At 43.0% G+C, this 19,449-nt stretch overlaps 1 pseudogene; it reads left to right on the top strand.

Moving 5' to 3' along the window:
• Window positions 1-915: 915 nt before the first annotated feature.
• On the top strand, window positions 916-18,529 carry LOC110493530 (annotated as a pseudogene).
• Window positions 18,530-19,449: the final 920 nt, after the last annotated feature.

Genomic DNA, 19,449 nt, shown 5'->3' with positions numbered 1-19,449 from the left:
GTATATATATATATTTTTTTAAATGTAAATGTTTTATGAGATTGGAGAACACTTTGGTCGGGATCTTTGACCATTCCTCCATATAAAATCTTTCCAGATCCTCGATTTTCTTGTGTGTGCTTGGGGTTATTGTCTTGCTGGAAGATCCATTTGCGGCCTAGTTTCAGCCTCCTGACAGAGGCAACCAGGCTTTTGGCTTAAATGTCCTGGTACTTGGTAAAGTTCATGATGCCGTTGACGTTAACAAGTGCCTCTAGACCAGTGGAACCAAAGTAAACCCCGTAACATCCAAGATCCACCATGTATATCTGAAAGGGGTAAAAAACAAAAAACAAAAAAAAAACACTAAATTAAAAGCCACCTGAAGACCTAGTCATGATTCCTGCATTTTCATAGACCCTGTAACCAAAATACAGGTATCGGGTCTGTGTGAATGGTGCTCTGCTTTTTTTCAAGTAAATTCATTAACACAAACAGGCCCAATGCGAACATGGTTTAACAACACCTTACCCTTCCAATGTGCCAGTTACCCACTGATATGTATCAAAGGGGTACAGTATACTGTCTGCAAGAAGATAGTAATTAAGGCGCTGTTTGAAAGGGGGTCAACATTGCCTTATATATATTAAATTTTTTACAGGTAATATACCACATTTTCTGTTTGAAGTGGGTATTACACTGCCCTCCAGGAGTTGCTGAATTTCCTCTTCATTTTGCTCCACAATTCATGCACCCTGGTGTGGAGAGCGAGGTAGTGACAGTGCTCCCTTGCCTTTGAAAATGCTCATAATGACAGTACCGTAAGTTTTTGGGGCAGATGTGCAAAACACCAATTTAACTCCAGGAATCAGTACAGAAGGTATTTTAAGCATTTTCATGCTGTCTGATATGGTAGCAAAAGTTATCTACTGTACTCCCAACTGCTGCCGCTAGATGCCTCTGACAACGCAGCAAGGTTTCATGGGAAGTATGACGTTTACGTCTTTGCACCACTTCAATCTGATTCATTCTAGCGAGCGAGCTAAACTAAACAATGAAGGCAATCATTCAAAGAGTGACAACAGCGAGCGTGTCAGGTGAGTAACGCTGTCTACTTGTTATTATTTTATTTCTTTATCGCTCATAGTGTCAAAGAATGACAGTTCTTCACCGGTAGGCACTTTGCAGGCAGCACAGAGGATTGCTAACTTTAGCTACCGTAGTTTGGTAGCCGCACGGCTATCCAATCAAACGTATTTACAAAACACTTTTTCAGTGGTGTAAAGTAACTTAATTAAGTAAAAACACTTTAAAGTACTACTTAAGTCGTTTTAGGGGGTATCTGTACTTTACTATTTATATTTTTGACAACTTTTACTTTCACTTCTACATTCCTAATGAAAATAATGTACAATGTACTCCATACATTTGCAGCCTGCTACTACTTGCAAGACTGCCAGTGTGTGCTAGATTAACCACACTTTTTGAGGAGGATGTGTCTCACACTGAATAATGAAAAGGACAATTATTTTATTGATTTGATAATTCTGTCCTGTGTTGTCACAGTGGGAGAGGTGCCCATCAGCTCAATAGGCAGAGGACTGTGTGTGTTGCTGGGTATATCCATGGAGGACACAGAAGGATGTGGACTACATGTGAGTGTGGGTTCATTCAGTCACAAAACATTATCTTTGCACTACGGTACTGTAGCCCTTCTCCTACATAGGCAGGGCATAAGGGTCAGGTTCATATCTGTAATAGGAATTTGTAAGACAACCGTAGCATTCACATAGAGCTATTCTTTTTTTATTTAACCCAATAAGTTTGGAACATCTGCACAAAATACTTGCTCACTCCTATAGCCATCTCCTCTGTGACCCCAACACTTTGATTCTAATAAATGAATTATATATTTCAATCAATTCTATGCCCCAACATTAATTTCTTTGCTTCTCAGGGTTCGTAAGATCCTCAACCTGCGTTTGTTTGACGATGAGAACGGCCGGGCGTGGAGCAAAAGCGTCATGGACAGGGAATGTGAAGTCCTGTGTGTCAGTCAGTTCACTCTGCAGTGCATACTAAAGGGTAACAAGCCAGACTTCCATGCTGCCATGCCTGCAGAGCTGTCCCAGCCCTTCTATAATAACATCCTGGAACACCTGAGGAGCACCTACAAGCCGGAGATGATCAAAGGTGGGTGAACACACAGGACTAAATAGAAAATTATATTACTATGGGTGAACATCATTGACTGACACTGCAGGCTTACAGTCTGCTAAATACACACTAGGCCTATATCAGCTGCTATAACTATATTACGAGCTACTAAACAAGCCTGAGCGGATCAAAGGTGGGTAGCCTAGCGGTTAGAGCGTTGGTACAGTAACCAACATGTTTCTTGTTCGAATCCCAGAGCTGGCAAGGTGTAAAAATCTGCCGTTCTACCCTTGAGCAAGGCAGTTAACAACAACTGCTCCCCGGGTGCCGATGATGTCGGTTAAGGCAGCCCCCCGCACCTCTCTGGTTATGAGGGGATGGGTTAAATGCGGAAGACACATTTCAGTTGAATGCATTGTGTTGTACAACCGACTAGGTGTCAGTGTTCCCTCTAAGCTGCGTACAGCTCCCGTCAGACTGCCGCGCAGACAAAATATCCGTCCAGCCAGAGAAGCATGAGTTTGAACTTCATTCACCTTTCTTGAGATTTCCCCTTTCCCCTTTAACACTATCAACATTTCGCTCTTCTGTGAGAGTTGTGATCTAATCAACGCAATGTTAACCAATTTCAATGTAACATACCGACATTAAACAAACTATTCAAAACTTGGTATGCAAAACTAACTGTGAAATATATTTTCTTGTAGGCAGAGCGCATTGGAGTAGGATTCTATAGTATTGCCCGTCAAGAGTCAGGCCCGTACCCTACACAGACCAGTGCGCCATAACTAATCAGAGCTGCAGTAGGCCTATATGCAAATAACCATTGCCACATATGGATCTGTGTCTTTCACTTTGAACTGGACTGTTTTTAGACTACATTATGAGCGATCGCGAATAGATGCTCTTGTTTTGAGATCAGAGCGAGAGCCACCTGTGCACGTTTGTTCATATTCTTTGCTAGTTAGTGAGTTATTAGCCCAGTTATAGCTCATTTCTAGTGCTTCCTACAAAAACACAAAACGTCTACATGTCTTGCCCTCTTTGAAAACGAGTCAGGTAAATAGATTTTTGTAGGTCTTAAAAGGGGCAGTGTTGTATTTTGAGACAATAAGCAGAGTATAGCTTAATTTGTCTGATTCTCTGTAATAATGGTATGGAAATAATGTATTTTATTTTGAAAAGTGGTTTCTTGGAATAAAAAATCACACGTTTCAGTCACCTCCTTGTCTGAATGACAGGTGTATAAACAGGCAGTGCTTGACATGAGCATGTTTTTTTTTTTCAAAAGTCTCATGGAATGTAGACTTACATTGAACACCACACATTGGCTGCTACTGTTGGCTGAATGATAGAACAGCTATTTCCATGTTATAATGTTAGGGGATGCATTTCTCCATTGTTTTTGATGGTAGGCCACTCGGGTAGGCCTACATTATGATCAAATAGCCACGGTAGCCTACTTGACCACTCTTACAACTGTAACTTAAAGGAGGTACAACCTCAGTGTTCACAGTAAACGCGTCCTGGAAGTTGCACAGAATTTTCACAACCTTCAAGTTTGTGCTCAGCAGACCTTAAATTTGCTCAGTGCCCAATTTTTTTTTGAGGGAACATTGCTTGGTATCCCATTTCCTTTTCTCACTATTGAGTTGAACCAAGCTGAGGTGTGTGATGCGCTGACCTGGTTACGCTTCCACTTTAGTGGCTGGAACCATGCTGGAAAGGACAATGTGAACCGGTAATATCAGAGCCAGCACTATAGGTCGGGTCAGCGCGATAGTCTGAAAAGGGTACAAGACTACTGTAGGCTCCACAAGCACTAGGCCTATACACTGAGTGTACAAAACATTTTTCATGACATAGACTGACCAGGTGAAAGCTATGATCCGTTATTGATGTCACTTGTTAAATCCACTTCAATCAGTGTAGATGAAGGGGAGGAGACAAGTTAGAGAATGATTTTTAAGCCTTGAGTCAATTGATACATGGATTGCAGATGTGTGCCATTCCGAGGGTGAATGGGCAAGACAAAATATTTAAGTGTCTTTGAACGACATATGGTAGTAGGTGCCAGGCGCACTGGTTTGTGTCAAGAACTGCAACGCTGCTAGGTTTTTCACACTCATCTGTTTCCTGTGAGAATCAAGAATGGTCCACCACCCAAAGGACATCCAACTTGACACAACTGTGGGATGCATTGGAGTCAACATGGGCCAGCTTTCGACACCTTCTAGAATCCATACCCCGTCAAATTGAGGCTGTTCTGAGGGTAAGGGGAGGGGGTGTTCCTAATGTTTGTTATACTCAGATATAGTGATATTGTAATATACACTATCTGCTGGCCTGGGCTGGGTGAGAGAAACACTGCAAAATGAGCCATATATGGAGTTTTTAAAATAGACTGCTATTGTACAGAATTTCACATCCAGTGACCCAAAAGTGTCAAGGACACTTTGCTGTGTAGGCAGTTTGTGGGCGGAGAGAAATGGACTCTCATAAGACACTCTAGATAGGAAAAGCCTAAATGAAGAGATGATTTTGATACCTTGGATATTTAATAGATATGTAAAAGGATCTGCATTCTTCTAAGTGTGTGGTTTTAATATTTAATGGCATTGGGTCAATGTTTTGCTCGGTACTGATTGCAAAAGGTAATTTGTTCAAGCGAAGAGGTGAAGCTAAAGTGAACAAAAATATAAACGCAACATGCAACAATTTCAAAGATTTTACTGAGTTACAGTTCATATAAGGAAATAAGTAAATTAAAGTAAATTCATTAGGCCCTAATCTATGGTTTTCACCTGACTGAGAAGGGGTGCTGCCATGGGTGGGCCTGGGAGGGCATAGGCCCACCCACTTAGGAGACAGGCCCAGCCAATCAGAATGAGTTTTTCCCCACAAAGGGGCATTATTACAGACACCATCCCCCTCAGATGATCCCGCAGGTGAAGAAGCCAGATGTGGAGGTGGTAAGCGGTTGCGACGCCGGTTGGATGGACTGCCAAATTCTGTAGAATGACGTTGGAGGCAGCTTATGGTAGAGAAATGAACATTCAATTATCTGGTAACAACTCTGGTGGACATTCCTGCAGTGAACATGCCAATTGCACGCTCCCTCAAAACTTGGGACATCTGTGGCATTGTGTTGTGTGACAATTTTAAAGTGGCCTTTTATTGTCTTCAGCACAAGGTGCACCTGTGTAATGATCATGCTGTTTAACCAGCTTCTTGATTATCCACACGTGTCAGGTGGGTGGATTATATTTGCGAAGGAGAAATGCTCACTAACAGGGATGCAAAGAAATTTCTGCACAAAATCTGAGAGAAATAAGCTTTTTGTGCGTATGGAAAATCTCTGGGATATTTTTATTTCAGCTCATGAAACATGGGACCAACATTTAACATTTTATTTTTGTTCAGTGTAATTGATAGCCTAAGGTGAATATCACAAACACCTGGAGAACAATAGTGAATAGAAGGGTTGCTGTTCATAGCCTGGGGAATTGAGACACAAGCTTAAGGCTTGACCAGGGTTAGGGTTGATAAGCCAATGCATTCCTAAGTGAAACAGCCTAGACTACAGGGTCACATGCAGTAGCCTTTATCCTTGAGGCCACTCAAGACTTGACTCCTAACCGGAAAGGCTCGGAATCAGTTGAATCGCCTGCTTTCCTGTTGAAACAGAGGAAACATACGTTGGCCTATAAGGTCATAGTTCACAGTGCAAATGTTATGGTTGTTCCACACATCTAGATAGGGGGTGTTTTTTTTCAGGCCATGTTTGTTAGTGAATTGGGTCTATAAGGTCATAGTTCATAGTTTTTATTTTTTTATTTCACCTTTATTTAACCTGGTAGGCCAGTTGAGAACAAGTTCTCATTTACAACTGCGACCTGGCCAAGATAAGGGAATGCGGTGTGACACAGAGTTACACATGGGATAAACAAACATACAGTCAGAACACAATATAAAAATCTATATACAGTGTGTGCAAATGTAGTAAGATTAGGGAGGTAAGGTAATGAATAGGACGTTGTGACAAAATAATTACAATTTAGCATTAACACTGGAGTGATAGATGTGCAGAAGATGAATGTGCAAGTAGAGCTACTGGGGTGCAAATGAGCATAAAAATGAATAACAATATGGGGATGAGGTAGTTGGGTGGGCTATTTACAGATGGGCTGTGTACAGGTGCAATGATCGGTAAGCTGCTCTGACAGCTTATGCTTAAAGTTAGTGAGGGAGATATAAGACTCCAACTTCAGTGATTTTCGCAATTCGTTCCAGTCATTGGCAGCAGAGAACTGGAAGGAAAGGCGGCCAAAGAAGGAGTTGGCTTTGGGGATGACCAGTGAAATACACTGCTCAAAAAAATAACGAGAACACTAAAATAACACATCCTAGATCTGAATTAATTAAATATTCTTATTAAATACTTTTTTTCTTTACATAGTTGAATGTGCTGACAACAAATTCACACAAAAATTATCAATGGAAATCAAATGTATCAACCCATGGAGGTCTGGATTTGGAGTCACACTCAAAATTAAAGTGGAAAACCACACTACAGGCTGAATCCAACTATGATTTAATGTCCTTAAAACAAGTCAAAATGAGGCTCAGTAGTGTGTGTGGCCTCCACGTGCCTGTATGACCTCCCTACAACGCCTGGGCATGCTCCTGATGAGGTGGCGGATGGTCTCCTGAGGGATCTCCTCCCAGACCTGGACTAAAGCATCCGCCAACTCCTGGACAGTCTGTGGTGCAACGTGGCGTTGGTGGATGGAGCGAGACATGATGTCCCAGATGTGCTCAATTGGATTCAGGTCTGGGGAACGGGCAGGCCAGTCCATAGCATCAATGCCTTCCTCTTGCAGGAACTGCTGACACACTCCAGCCACATGAGGTCTAGCATTGTCTTGCATTAGGAGGAACCCAGGGCCAACACCCGCACCAGCATATGGTCTCACAAGGGGTCTGAGGATCTCATCTCGGTACCTAATGGCAGTCAGGCTACCTCTGGCGAGCACATGGAGGGCTGTGCAGCCCCCCAAAGAAATGCCACCCCACACCATGACTGACCCACCGCCAAACCGGTCAGGCTGGAGGATGTTGCAGGCAGCAGAACGTTCTCCACGGCGTCTCCAAACTGTCACGTCTGTCACATGTGCTCAGTGTGAACCTGCTTTCATCTGTGAAGAGCACAGGACGCCAGTGGCGAATTTGCAAATCTTGGTGTTCTCTGGCAAATGCCAAACGTCCTGCACGGTGTTGGGCTGTAAGCACAACCCCCACCTGTGGACGTCGGGCCCTCATACCACCCTCATGGAGGCTGTTTCTGACCGTTTTAGCAGACACATGCACATTTGTGGCCTGCTGGAGATCATTTTGCAGGGCTCTGGCAGTGCTCCTCCTGCTCCTCCTTGCACAAAGGCAGAGGTAGCGGTCCTGCTGCTGGGTTGTTGCCCTCCTACGGCCTCCTCCACGTCTCCTGATGTACTGGCCTGTCTCCTGGTAGCGACTCCATGCTCTGGACAGTACGCTGACAGACACAGCAAACCTTCTTGCCACAGCTCGCATTGATGTGCCATCCTGGATGAGCTGCACTACCTGACCCACTTGTGTGGGTTGTAGACTCCGTCTCATGCTACCACTAGAGTGAAAGCACCGCCAGCATTCAAAAGTAACCAATACATCAGCCAGGAAGCATAGGAACTGAGAAGTGGTCTGTGGTTATCACCTGCAGAACCACTCCTTTATTGGGGGTGTCTTGCTAATTGCCTATAATTTCCACCTGTTGTCTATTCCATTTGCACAACAGCATGTTAAATATATTGTCAATCAGTGTTGCTTCCTAAGTGGACAGTTTGATTTCACAGAAGTGTGATTGACTTGGGAGTTACATTGTGTTGTTTACGTGTTCCCTTTATTTTTTTGAGCAGTGTATATCTGCTGGAGCGCGTGCTACGGGTGGGTGTTGCTATGGTGACCAGTGAGCTGAGAAATGTAATGTAAATGACATCGCCAAAGTCAAGGATCGGTAGGATTGTCAGTTTTACGAAGGTATGTTTGGCAGCATGACTGAAGGATGCTTTGTTGCGAAATAGGAAGCTGATTCTAGATTTAATTTTGGGTTGGAGATGCTTAATGTGAGTCGGGAAGGAGAGTTTACAGTCTAACCAGACACCTAGGTATTTGTAGTTGTCCACATATTCTGAGTTAGAACCGTCCAGAGTAGAGGTCGACCGAATATGATTTTTCAACGCCGATACCGGTTATTGGAGGACCAAAAAAAGCCGATACCGATTTAAAAATAATAATAAAAAAATATATATTAAAAAAAAGATGTATATTTGTAATAATAACAATTACAGCAACACTGAATGAACACTTATTTTAACTTAATATAATACATCAATAAAAATCCATTTAGCCTCAAATAAACAATGAAACATGTTCAATTTGGTTTAAATAATGAGTGTTCAAAGTGTTGGAGAAGAAAGTAAAAGTGCAATATGTACCATGTAAAAAAGCTACCGTTTAAGTTCCTTGCTCAGAACATGAGAACATATGAAAGCTGGTGGTTCCTTTTAACACAAAACTTCAATATTCCAAGGTAAGAGGTTTTAGGTTGTAGTTAATATAGTATTTATAGGACTATTTCTCTCTATACAATTTGTATTTCATATACCTTTTACTATTGGATGTTCTTATAGGCACTTTAGTATTGCCAGTGTAACAGTATAGCTTCCGTCCCTCTCCTCACCCCTACCTGGGCTCGAACCCGGAACACATCGACAACAGCCACCCTCAATGCATCGTTACCGATCGCTCCACAAAATCCGCGGCCCTTGCAGAGCAAGGGGAACAACTACTCCAAGTCTCAGAGCGAGTGACGTTTGAAACGCTATTAGCGCGCACCCCGCTAACTAACTAGCCATTTCACATCGGTTACACCAGCCTAATCTCGGGAGTTGATAGGCTTGAAGTCATAAACAGTTCAATGCTTGAATCACAGCGAAGAGCTGCTGCCAAAACGCACGATAGTGCTGTTTGAATGAATGCTTACGAGCCTGCTGCCTACCATCGCTCAGTCAGACTGCTATATCAAATCATAGACTTAATTATAACATAATAACACAGAAATACAAGCCTTTGTTCATTCAATATGGTAGAATCCGGAAACTATCATTTCAAAAACAAAACGTTTATTATTTCAGTGTAAATTTTGCTGTTACATTGTACAACCTTCAATGTTATGTCATAATTACATAATCTGGCAAATTAGTTCGCAACGAGCCAGGCGGCCCAAGCTGTTGCATATAACCTGACTCTGCGTGCAATGAACGCAAGAGAAGTGACACAATTTAATCTGGTTAATATTGCCTGCTAACCTGGATTTCTTTTAGCTAAATATGCAGGTTTAAAAATATATACTTCTGTGTATTGATTTTAAGAGAGGCATTGGTGTTTATGGTTAGGTACAGTCATGCAACGATTGTGCTTTTTTCGCAAATGCGCTTTTGTTAAATCTGTTTGGCAAAGTTGGCTGTCTTTGTTAGGAAGAAATAGTCTTCACACAGTTCGCAACGAGCCAGGTGGCCCAAACTGCTGCATATACCCTGACTCTGTTGCAAGAGAAGTGACACGATTTACCTAGTTAAAAGAAATTCATTTTAGCAGGCAATATTAACTAAATATGCAGGTTTAAAAATATATACTTGTCTATTGATTTTAAGAAAGGCATTGATGTTTATGGTTAGGTACACGTTGGAGCAACGACAGTCCTTTTTCGCGAATGCGCACTGCATCGATTATATGCAACACAGGACACGCTAGATAAACTAGTAATATCATCAACCATGTGTAGTTAACTAGTGATTATGATTGATTGATTGATTGATTACCTTACCTTGGCTTCTTACTGCATTCGCGTAACAGGCAGGCTCCTCGTGGAGTGCAATGAGAGGCAGGTGGTTAGAGCGTTGGACTAGTTAACTGTAAGGTTGCAAGATTGAATCCCCGAGCTGACAAGGTAAAAATCTGTCGTTCTGCCCCTGAACAGGGCAGTTAACCCACCGTTCCTAGGCCGTCATTGAAAATAAGAATGTGTTCTTAACTGACTTGCCTAGTTAAATAAAGGTGTAAAAAAAATACAGATTTCCAATTGTTATGAAAACTTGAAATCGGCCCTAATTAATCGGCCATTCCGATTAATCAGTCAACCTCTAGTCCAGAGTAGTGATGCTAGACGGGCGGGCGGGTGCGGGCAGCAATCGGTTGAAGAGCATGCATTTAGTTTTACTTGCTTTTAAGAGCAGTTGGAGGCCATGGAAGGAGTGTTGTATGGCATTGAAGCTCGTCTGGAGGTTTGTTAAGTGTCCAAAGAAGGGCCAGAAGTATACAGAATGGTGTTGTCTGCGTGGAGGTGGATCAGAATCACAAGCAGCAAGAGCGGCATCATTGATGTATACAGAGAAAAGAGTCGACCCGTGAATTGAACCCTGTGGCACCCCCATAGAGACTGCCAGAGGTCCGGGCAACAGGCCCTCCGATTTGACACAATGAACTCTATCTGAGAAGTATTTGATGAACCAGGCGAGGCAGTCATTTGAGAGTCGGAAAGCCTTGGCCAGGTCGATGAAGACAGCTGCACAGTATTGTCTTTTATCGATGGCGGTTATGATTTCGTTTAGGACCTTGAGAGTGGCTGAGGTACACCCATAACCAGCTCGGAAACCAGATTGCATAGCGGAGAAGGTATGGTGGGATTCGAAATGGTCAGTGATCTGTTTGATAACTTGGCTTTCGAAGACTCTAGAAAAGCAGGGTAGGATAGATATAGGTCTGTAACAGTTTGGGTCTAGAGTGTCTCCCCCTTTGAAGAGGGGGATGACCGCGGCAGCTTTCCAATCTTTAGGGATCTCAGACAATACGAAAGAGGTTTAACAGGCGAAAAATAGGGGTTGCAACAATTGCGGCGGATAATTTTAGAAATAGTGGGTCCAGATTGTCTAGCCCAGCTGATTTGTAGAGGTCTGGATTTTGCAGCTCTTTCAGAACATCAGCTATCTGGATTTGGGTGAAGGGAAAGTGGGGGAGTCTTGGGCAAGTTGCTGTATGGGGTGCAGAGCTGTTGGCCGGGGTAGGGGTAGCCAGGTGGAAAGCATGGCCAGCCGTAGAAACAATCTTATTGAAATTCTCAATTATCGTAGATTTATCGGTGGTGACAGTGTTTCCTAGCCTCAGTGCAGTGGGCAGCTGGGAGGAGGTGCTCTTATTCTCCATTGACGTTACAGTGCAAAGATTATGGTGTTTCCACATCTACATAGGGGGTGGGTTTGTCAGGCCATGTTTGGTGGTGAATTATATGGTTGTTGGTCACAGCATAGAAATAAACGTTGTTATATAACATTTTCGGGGTGGCAGGTAGCCTCGTGGTTAGAACGTTGGACTAGTAACCGAAAGGTTGCAAGATCGTATCCCCGAGCTGACAAGGTAAAAAAATCTCTCTTTCTGCCCCTGAACAAGGCAGTTAACCCACAGTTCCTAGGCCGTCATTGAAAATAAGAATTTGTTCTTAACTGACTTGCCTAGTTAAATAAAGGTAAAATAAAAAATAAAGCTAAAATATACATATATTTAATTATATGGGTCACAGTGCAAGGGCAGTTCCACATTGGGGTAGTTTTCTTTTATCAGGTCGTAGTTGGTGATGGTGTTTGGTGGTGAATTGGTTCAAGCCACCGGGGAGAAGGTGTAGTGGAGGAACTCTGTGTCCCTGCTTGTAGTGGGACGCAAGCTCTCTAATTAGTCTTCTCACTGCCAAGGCCCAATCGCCTGAGTGGGAGAAACGAGATGATTCGGCGCTTTTTAGAACACACCACCCAGCCACCGGTTTCATGGGCAGATGATGTAATAAATCGAAACATACCTGGACCAAAGGGGAACATTTAAGTATAAACTTCCTGTCTTATTGTATCTTAACACCCTCTACCCCCAGGTCCCTGTTGTACAGAGATGTCACCTGCTTATAAATCATTGATATAGATTAATATGCACAATAAGCAAACTGCAGTGGCTGTTACTGGATGGAAACGTTGTGTTGTCATTTATATTGGCCTATAGAGGAAGGGGGAAACGAAGGAGGATCCTAGTTCTTTTAACTGTTTTAGACTCATTTAGATGTATTAAGGTTAACCTTCACATTTTCCTTTTGTCTTGTGTTTTTAGACGGGCAGTTTGGGGCCTACATGCAGGTTCACATCCAGAATGACGGACCAGTCACCATCGAACTGGTGTCTCCTTCTGCTCCCATGGACCCCAAACAGGTACAGTTGATGCTGTTGATTTCTGCAAGCAGGAAGTTGGCCCATGGTGTATGATGGTGTCATATTGCGGAGTCTCCCTTTATTAGGCTATGTATTGCTAGACTATATTTGTTCTAAATTGTTCAGACGTTCTCTCAGCACTCTATCTATCTGCCCTGCTATCCTCCAGCAGGTGGTGCTGCAGGCCTAACTTCTTGTAGTAACAGATGGAGAACGGACCATGATCAACATGCAAAGCTGCACTATTGTTTTTCTTAGTGCAGTGTTAGTCAACCTCTGGTCCATGGACCGGCACCGCTCCCTGAGATGTGGCTTACTGGTCCCTGAGATAGCTGTCAGACATTTAGTTGGTCAGTTTTCTGGCTTCAAGGAGGTGAACCATAGATCTTTTTTTAATATCTTTTTTATTTCATTTTACCTTTATTTAACTAGGCAAGTCAGTTAAGAACAAATTCTTATTTTCAGTGACGGCCTAGGAACAGTGGGTTTAACTGTCTGTTCAGGGGCAGAACGACAGATTTGTACCTTGTCAGCTCGGGGGTTTGCTAGTCCAACGCTCTAACCACTAGGCTACCCTGCCGCCCCAGTCCCTGATACAAAAACCAATCCTGATACTGTAGATGTGTACTGATTATCCCATGAATCTGTCCTGCTCTGTCCCAGCACCCCTCTGGCCTAGCTGAAAGACCACTGATTGACCAGAAGTGTCCAGAAGTGTGTGTGTGTGGAGGCGACATAACATATGATTGGCAGGCCAGTGCGAGGTGTGTGTGTGTGGGGGGGGGGGGGCACCACCACCACCACCACCACCACCACCACCACCGCATGGGTGCCCCCGCTCTCCCCACAGGGATCGGTTGACTCCTGAGTCACTGTGCACTCTGTTACCATAACGACGGCCTCTGAAGGGGAGACTCAGGCCATGCTGGCTAAGAAATATATTTGGATGTGGAATAATGATTTATGAGTTCTGATGTGTAGCCGAAGTAGTGACAAGTTCACCCACAATGTTATATTAATAATGGTTGTCTTCTCTTAGGGACAGTTTCCTGGACCTAGATTAAGCTCTGTCCTGGACTATAAAGCATGCTCAATCTAAATTCTCCATTGAACATGCTTTTAGGACTAGGCTTAATCCTGATCCAAGAAACCTTCATGTTTTATAACACAGAGGGATTTGAAGGAGCCTTGATGAATGTGTTTACGCCACCACATCTACTTGAAAACATTGCGCTATGATCCAAACTTAGCAGAAAGCAGTCAGGTCCACTCCAAACAGCAGCAGCCATGAGGGAGTAGTGACATCCCTCCCTGCTTCTCCTAAACCATCCGCTTGACATTGTATTTTTTTCAAATCAAATCAAACTTTATTTGTCACATGCTCCGAATACAACAAGTGTAGACCTTACCGTGAAATGCTTACTTACAAGCCCTTTAACCAACAGTGCAGTTCAAGAAGAGTTAAGAAAATATTTACCAAATAAATTAAAGTAAAAAAAATAAATAAAAGTAACACAATAAAATAACAATATCGAGGCTATATACAGGGAGTACCGGTATCAAGTCAATGTGCAGTGTAGTGTCAATGTACAGTGAGTCATTTGAAATTGTAGTGTTTTAGTTATTTGTCAATTGTTTAAGACTTTCTGAATGTGATTCCAGTCACTTCTGTGTGTGCATGCGGGGTCTTTGTGTGTGTAAACTTGGCTGACTGCTCGGTCCAATGGATGTAAGCGGCAGTCCTCAGAATTTTAATCTAGTCTGTTTTGGATATTTGGGATGTTGTTGTGCAGTTAGAGGGGAGTATGCCAAGACTGAGAGGATCACCAGTCAACTGGGGGAGCAGCTTAAACACACACACACAGACATTTCCTTTCTATGAATCAGAAGCTTTATCGGATCCTAGGAGAGGGACAACAGAGCCTTTCAAACAATACCATTACGTTATCCTGTTTCTATTGTTCTGTGAAAGTAATTTGGAATATGAAACAGTGGTCTTAATCACTGAAATGTCAAGTGATCATTTTTATTGGGGGTTTTCTAAGCCACACAACACCCTGGGTAAGATGGCATATTGCTTGCTAGCTAGCTAACCCCGATGTAGTTTGTACAGGGATAACTAGATACATGGTGGTTTTTTAAGTCTTATTCCCTTTAAATAATTAAGAGTTTGTGGGATGTTGTGGCTTTAGCATGACATTTAAGTCATAAATATTTCCTGTGGCGCTCATGAAAGTTTTAGCATGTATGTTTACAAACCTTTTCAGGGGTAGTTGTGTTCCTTTTAGTGTAGGGTGGTTGTTTACTCTTCTTTGAGCAGAACAGAGATGGCTGCTACAGTAGTTTCCTCAGGGAGGAGTCCAATAGATAAGCCTCGCAGCTAACCGTAGATGGTGAGTGAATGGGAAGATGGCTCTTTCTGAGTGTGACCGCTTTATATTGTCAGGACAGTTAAGGCTTCATCGAAATGGTCATGGCTTCCGAAAATAGCAGCACAGTGAAACAAAGCTCTGATGTTTATTTCTCTTTCTTGTTCTGCCCTTTTCTTTTCATCTTCTCTTCTCTTGTTTTACTGTAGCCAAATATTTGAAACAGTTATACATAGCTAGGTCCCTGGGTTTTTCTTGGGCACGCGACTTGACCAGTAAAAACAGGTCACGTGACCATGAACAACTAAGGTCCCTACTAATTGCATTAGATCAATCCAAGTTTTGTCCTTCTCTTTTTAACCCTTTACCACTGGCCTTGTTTCCCCCCTCAGCTCGCTAAACAGGAGAAACAGCAGCAGAGGAAAGAGAAGCAGCGCTCTAAAGGACCCTTGGAGTCGGGCAGGGAGAGGGCCGCCCCGCGCCCCAGAGCCCAGGACCCTAACGCCAGCAGTGGAGCAGACGGAGACGTGTCGTCAGAGAGGGAGACCTAGGGCAGCACGGTGAGCCTTGAGTCACCCAACCTGCTGTGCTGGTAGTGCTGCATTACTTATACTAAAAATGTACAAATAAATAACCAATAAAGTTGTCCTCTGTTTGAGGGTTGATTTCGAGTCAAAGTAGTGGTATCTAGTGCTGTATGCATCTGCTACAAAACGCTTGACGTCACTGGCTCTTTACCACAGCTTCTGGATTTCATCTCTATTTATTGCACACATACAGTACATGGATGAAATAGAACCACTTCAATCCACATTGGTGTATGTTGTACTGCACATGGTCCTTGGTCGCTCCATGTTATTGTTGACATTGTAGTGAAATCACAGAGGAGGCTGTTTCTTATACAAGTGTTCAGATCTCCGGATTAGAGGGCTCTGCTCTTATTCATCCCTAGCGTTTGTTTACTAAAAACAGAGAAGTGGAGTCACTGCGTTAGTCAGTCAGCCCGCCCCTGCTTGCTCGCACGAGCGAGCCTGTGTTGTGGTGTGTTCGCGACTACGCCTTACCCCGTGTTGGGGTCAAATACGCAGTGACCCGTGGTGGAGTTGGTGTGGCTTCGGACCGAACACACCACCACACGACGTCACTACTGGGTGACGTGTCCTCTCTTTCATAACCATGCACATACACTTACACACACACATTATACACACACGGTACATACAATATATGTAATTTAGAGACACAACACACACACTGTACTCCCCTCACTTTACGAGACAAAAAGAGAGAAGGAAGCTGGAGAGAGGGGGGCGGGCTGGGTAAATATGCCGCAAGACATCAGCAAGGCCTCCCCGAGATGGTTGCATAAGGCCACTTTGTCTGACAGAGAGCGAAAGACGAGGGAGGGGGGAGGGAGAGATTGAGAATTGTTTTCATTTTTTTACTTTCGGGGGGGAACGCAAAGGCAGCAGTTCTCTGTGTGATAAGCAAGCTCAGACTTGAACTTGAATGTAGAGAAATGCTCACTCTCCTCCTCATCTCTTCCTCTCCTTTCCTCTCCTCTCTCTCGCTTCCTCAGTTCCGTCGCTTCATTTTTTTTAAAGGGGAACTTTGTCTCCCTGAGGTTTGCTTACTATGACTTAAAAATGAGCAGTGTGCACGACTGTGTGTGTCTCAGAATGATTAGAGTCAGTTTGTGACAAGTCTTCATCCTATCTTCCCTCACTTCCTTCCTGCAATGTTCTATTTAAATGAAATGTTCTTGTGGTTCTGTTACTGCAAGACTCCCCCTGCTCTCAATACTACAACTACTGCTCTTACAACAGCCACCACTCCTACTAATGCTACTGTGCCCAATACTACTGTGTCCAGTGCTACTGTGTCCAATACGGCTGTGTCCAGTGCTGCTGTGTCTAATGGTACTTTGTCTTAATGCTACTAACAGTCTATACAAGTTGCTCTGGATAATGGCACCTGCTAATTGATATTCTATATATGAATATACTGATAACGATGTGCCTTATATCTTATAGATTTACCATATTGATGATGGGAGGAGCCGGAGGAGCCTAGTCTGCCAAAATGGACTTCATCTGCAGAGACTGTGAGACGTGACTCTGGACTGTCCTCCTGGAAGAATGTATGGGCCTCTTCCTCTCCATCTTTTTCTACAACATTGGCAGTCTCTGCCTTGTACCCTCTGCCACTGTCTTCCTCTACTCAAAGACAAGGGACCTTACACCCAAAACCCAAAGGCACCTATGACGGAGAGGGCTAGTGGCATCACAAGATGGAGATGCCGGACATTCTCTCAACTTACTTTTGGAGTTATTGTCTTAATCTGGACAACACATTTAATATTTATGAATGTTGTGAACATGATATGCTATACTGCTGTTTAGTGGATTTGAAAGTAAATGTTGTCATTTTATAAAAGAAAACATGGTGTGTGGACCTATGCTGTGTTTGTTGTGAGTGTGTGAGTGTGTAGATGCTCTATCCTTGTTCTTGGATGGTCTGAGGGAGGAACACACTTACCTTAACATTGAACACAAATACCTTCAAAACTCCAGTATTTAGTTGACAGAGCATCTATTCCTGGCCTACAGGAACTGCTGTGCCCTCGCAGCGTGACGTTGTGCTGGGATGAGATTTCTCTCCATGTTTATTTCTGGTTGAGAACAGAACGGGAGGAAACTGAGAAACAACGTCAGGCTCTGGAGATATCATATGAGGAGAAGACAAGACATGACCCAAATATGTCTGGATCTACTGTCGTTTTTAGGGGGCTCTACGCTCCAGACAGTAGACAGCCCCGACCTATGTTTCATCACAACAGGGAAAGTGACTGCTGGATTATGGATGTAGATACCAACCAAGACAGTACAGCAGAAGTGATGAAAGCCATTTTGATTTTAATGGTGCATAGTTGAGACTGTGTGGTTCCACATGTGTATCGGGGTCCCTACTGGCAATGACTCATTGATGGTGGAGGGGGGTATTCTACAGTTTGTGTGTGAGTTGTTCCGTCTTTGATAGTGTTTTGTTGTGGATCTCAGTACTGTACTACAAGTGTGCACTTCCGTGTGTGTATCATCTTCCAGGCCTTTGGAGCTGTGTCTGGGCGCGGTGTCAGTTCAGTTGGACATGGGAAAGTGGGTTAAATTCCAGGCATTCTGCTACATCTGAGACTGCTACAGTGTTTGGGATTGTCTGTTTCTTTCGGGGGCTTTATCTTGCCTCTCATGTGTGAGCCAGTCTCTTGCCAAACCCCACTGGCTATGGAAAAACAATTTAACTGGATTTAATTTGTTGCCCCCCCCCCCACACTTCCCTCCTCCTCCTCCCCCTCTTTCTTTTCTTTTGTGCACCTCTGAGACTTTGGGAATTCATCCTATTTAGTATACTAAATAACTCCATGCCCGGGCTGAGTGCAGGATTCCTCTCTACAGGTTATAGGCAATCGTTCATTTCAGGGATGGTTTTATGCATAAAACCACATCTGGGCCGCAAACCGACAATTTGGTTGTGTGTGTGTTTGGTGTCTAGCTCTTATTTCTCATGTATTTTCTCATGACAGTACAATGCCATACTTCCTTCTGTGGTCAGGTAGCTTATAAGATACTTGTGTGAGAGGACAAACCTTCTGAGACATAAAGCACTATCTTGTTTGGTGCATTATTATGCTACTTTTGTCCCTTTAATCTCTCACACCACCATTTACCACCTCTTTTTACTTATTATCTCTCTTTCATTCTCTGATTCTCTCTCTTGTTCCTGGTTCTCTCTCTCTCTTGTTCCTTGACTCAAAGGGTTAAAGGAGGCACAATGAAACCTAGTTGCTAAGAGCCCTAACCACTTTTTCCACTCTTGCTGGAAACTTTCCAGTGCTATTTATAAGAAAACTCAAACAATCAAAACTCACAATCAAGAGCGACTGTCAGAATGAAGTTATTATCCTGAAATTATAAATATCCTAGAAGCACATTTTTTTTCCCATAAATTACGTGGATAGCCTAATATAATTTGTTTGGAGGAAAAAAATGGCCTCATTTCATATCCTTTACATTATGTGAAACCTTTCACTGGGCTAGGCCTGTTTATTCAAAGCATGCATGTCTAATGATATTAAATAACGTTGGGATAGTTATATTTCCCACTGTAAAGTAATCACAGTACATCTTATTTGATGAAATAAATATAAATTAATGTAAAATTTATGAGCAATGCATTCATTGATCTATTATGTAACGTATGCATAATAGCCTATAGCCTACTCAAATATTCTATAAAGTGGCCTGGGCACAAACAACTTCTGAAGATACAGTTGAAGTCGGTAGCTTACATACACTTAGGTTGGAGGCATTAAAACTTGTTTTTCCACCACTCCACATTAACAAACTATAGTTTTGGCAAGTCAGTTAGGACATCTACTTTGTGCATGACACAAGTCATTTTTCCCACAATTGTTTACAGACAGATTATTTCACTTAGAATTCACTGTATCACAATTCCAGTGGGTCAGAGGTTTTCATGCACTAAATTGACTGTGCCTTTAAACAGCTTGGAAAATTTCAAAAATATGATGTCATGGCTATAGAAGCTTC

This window comes from Oncorhynchus mykiss, chromosome 17 (genome assembly GCF_013265735.2).
Source record: "Oncorhynchus mykiss isolate Arlee chromosome 17, USDA_OmykA_1.1, whole genome shotgun sequence".
Taxonomy (NCBI): domain Eukaryota; kingdom Metazoa; phylum Chordata; class Actinopteri; order Salmoniformes; family Salmonidae; genus Oncorhynchus; species Oncorhynchus mykiss.
This window is presented reverse-complemented; position numbering and strand designations above follow the sequence as displayed.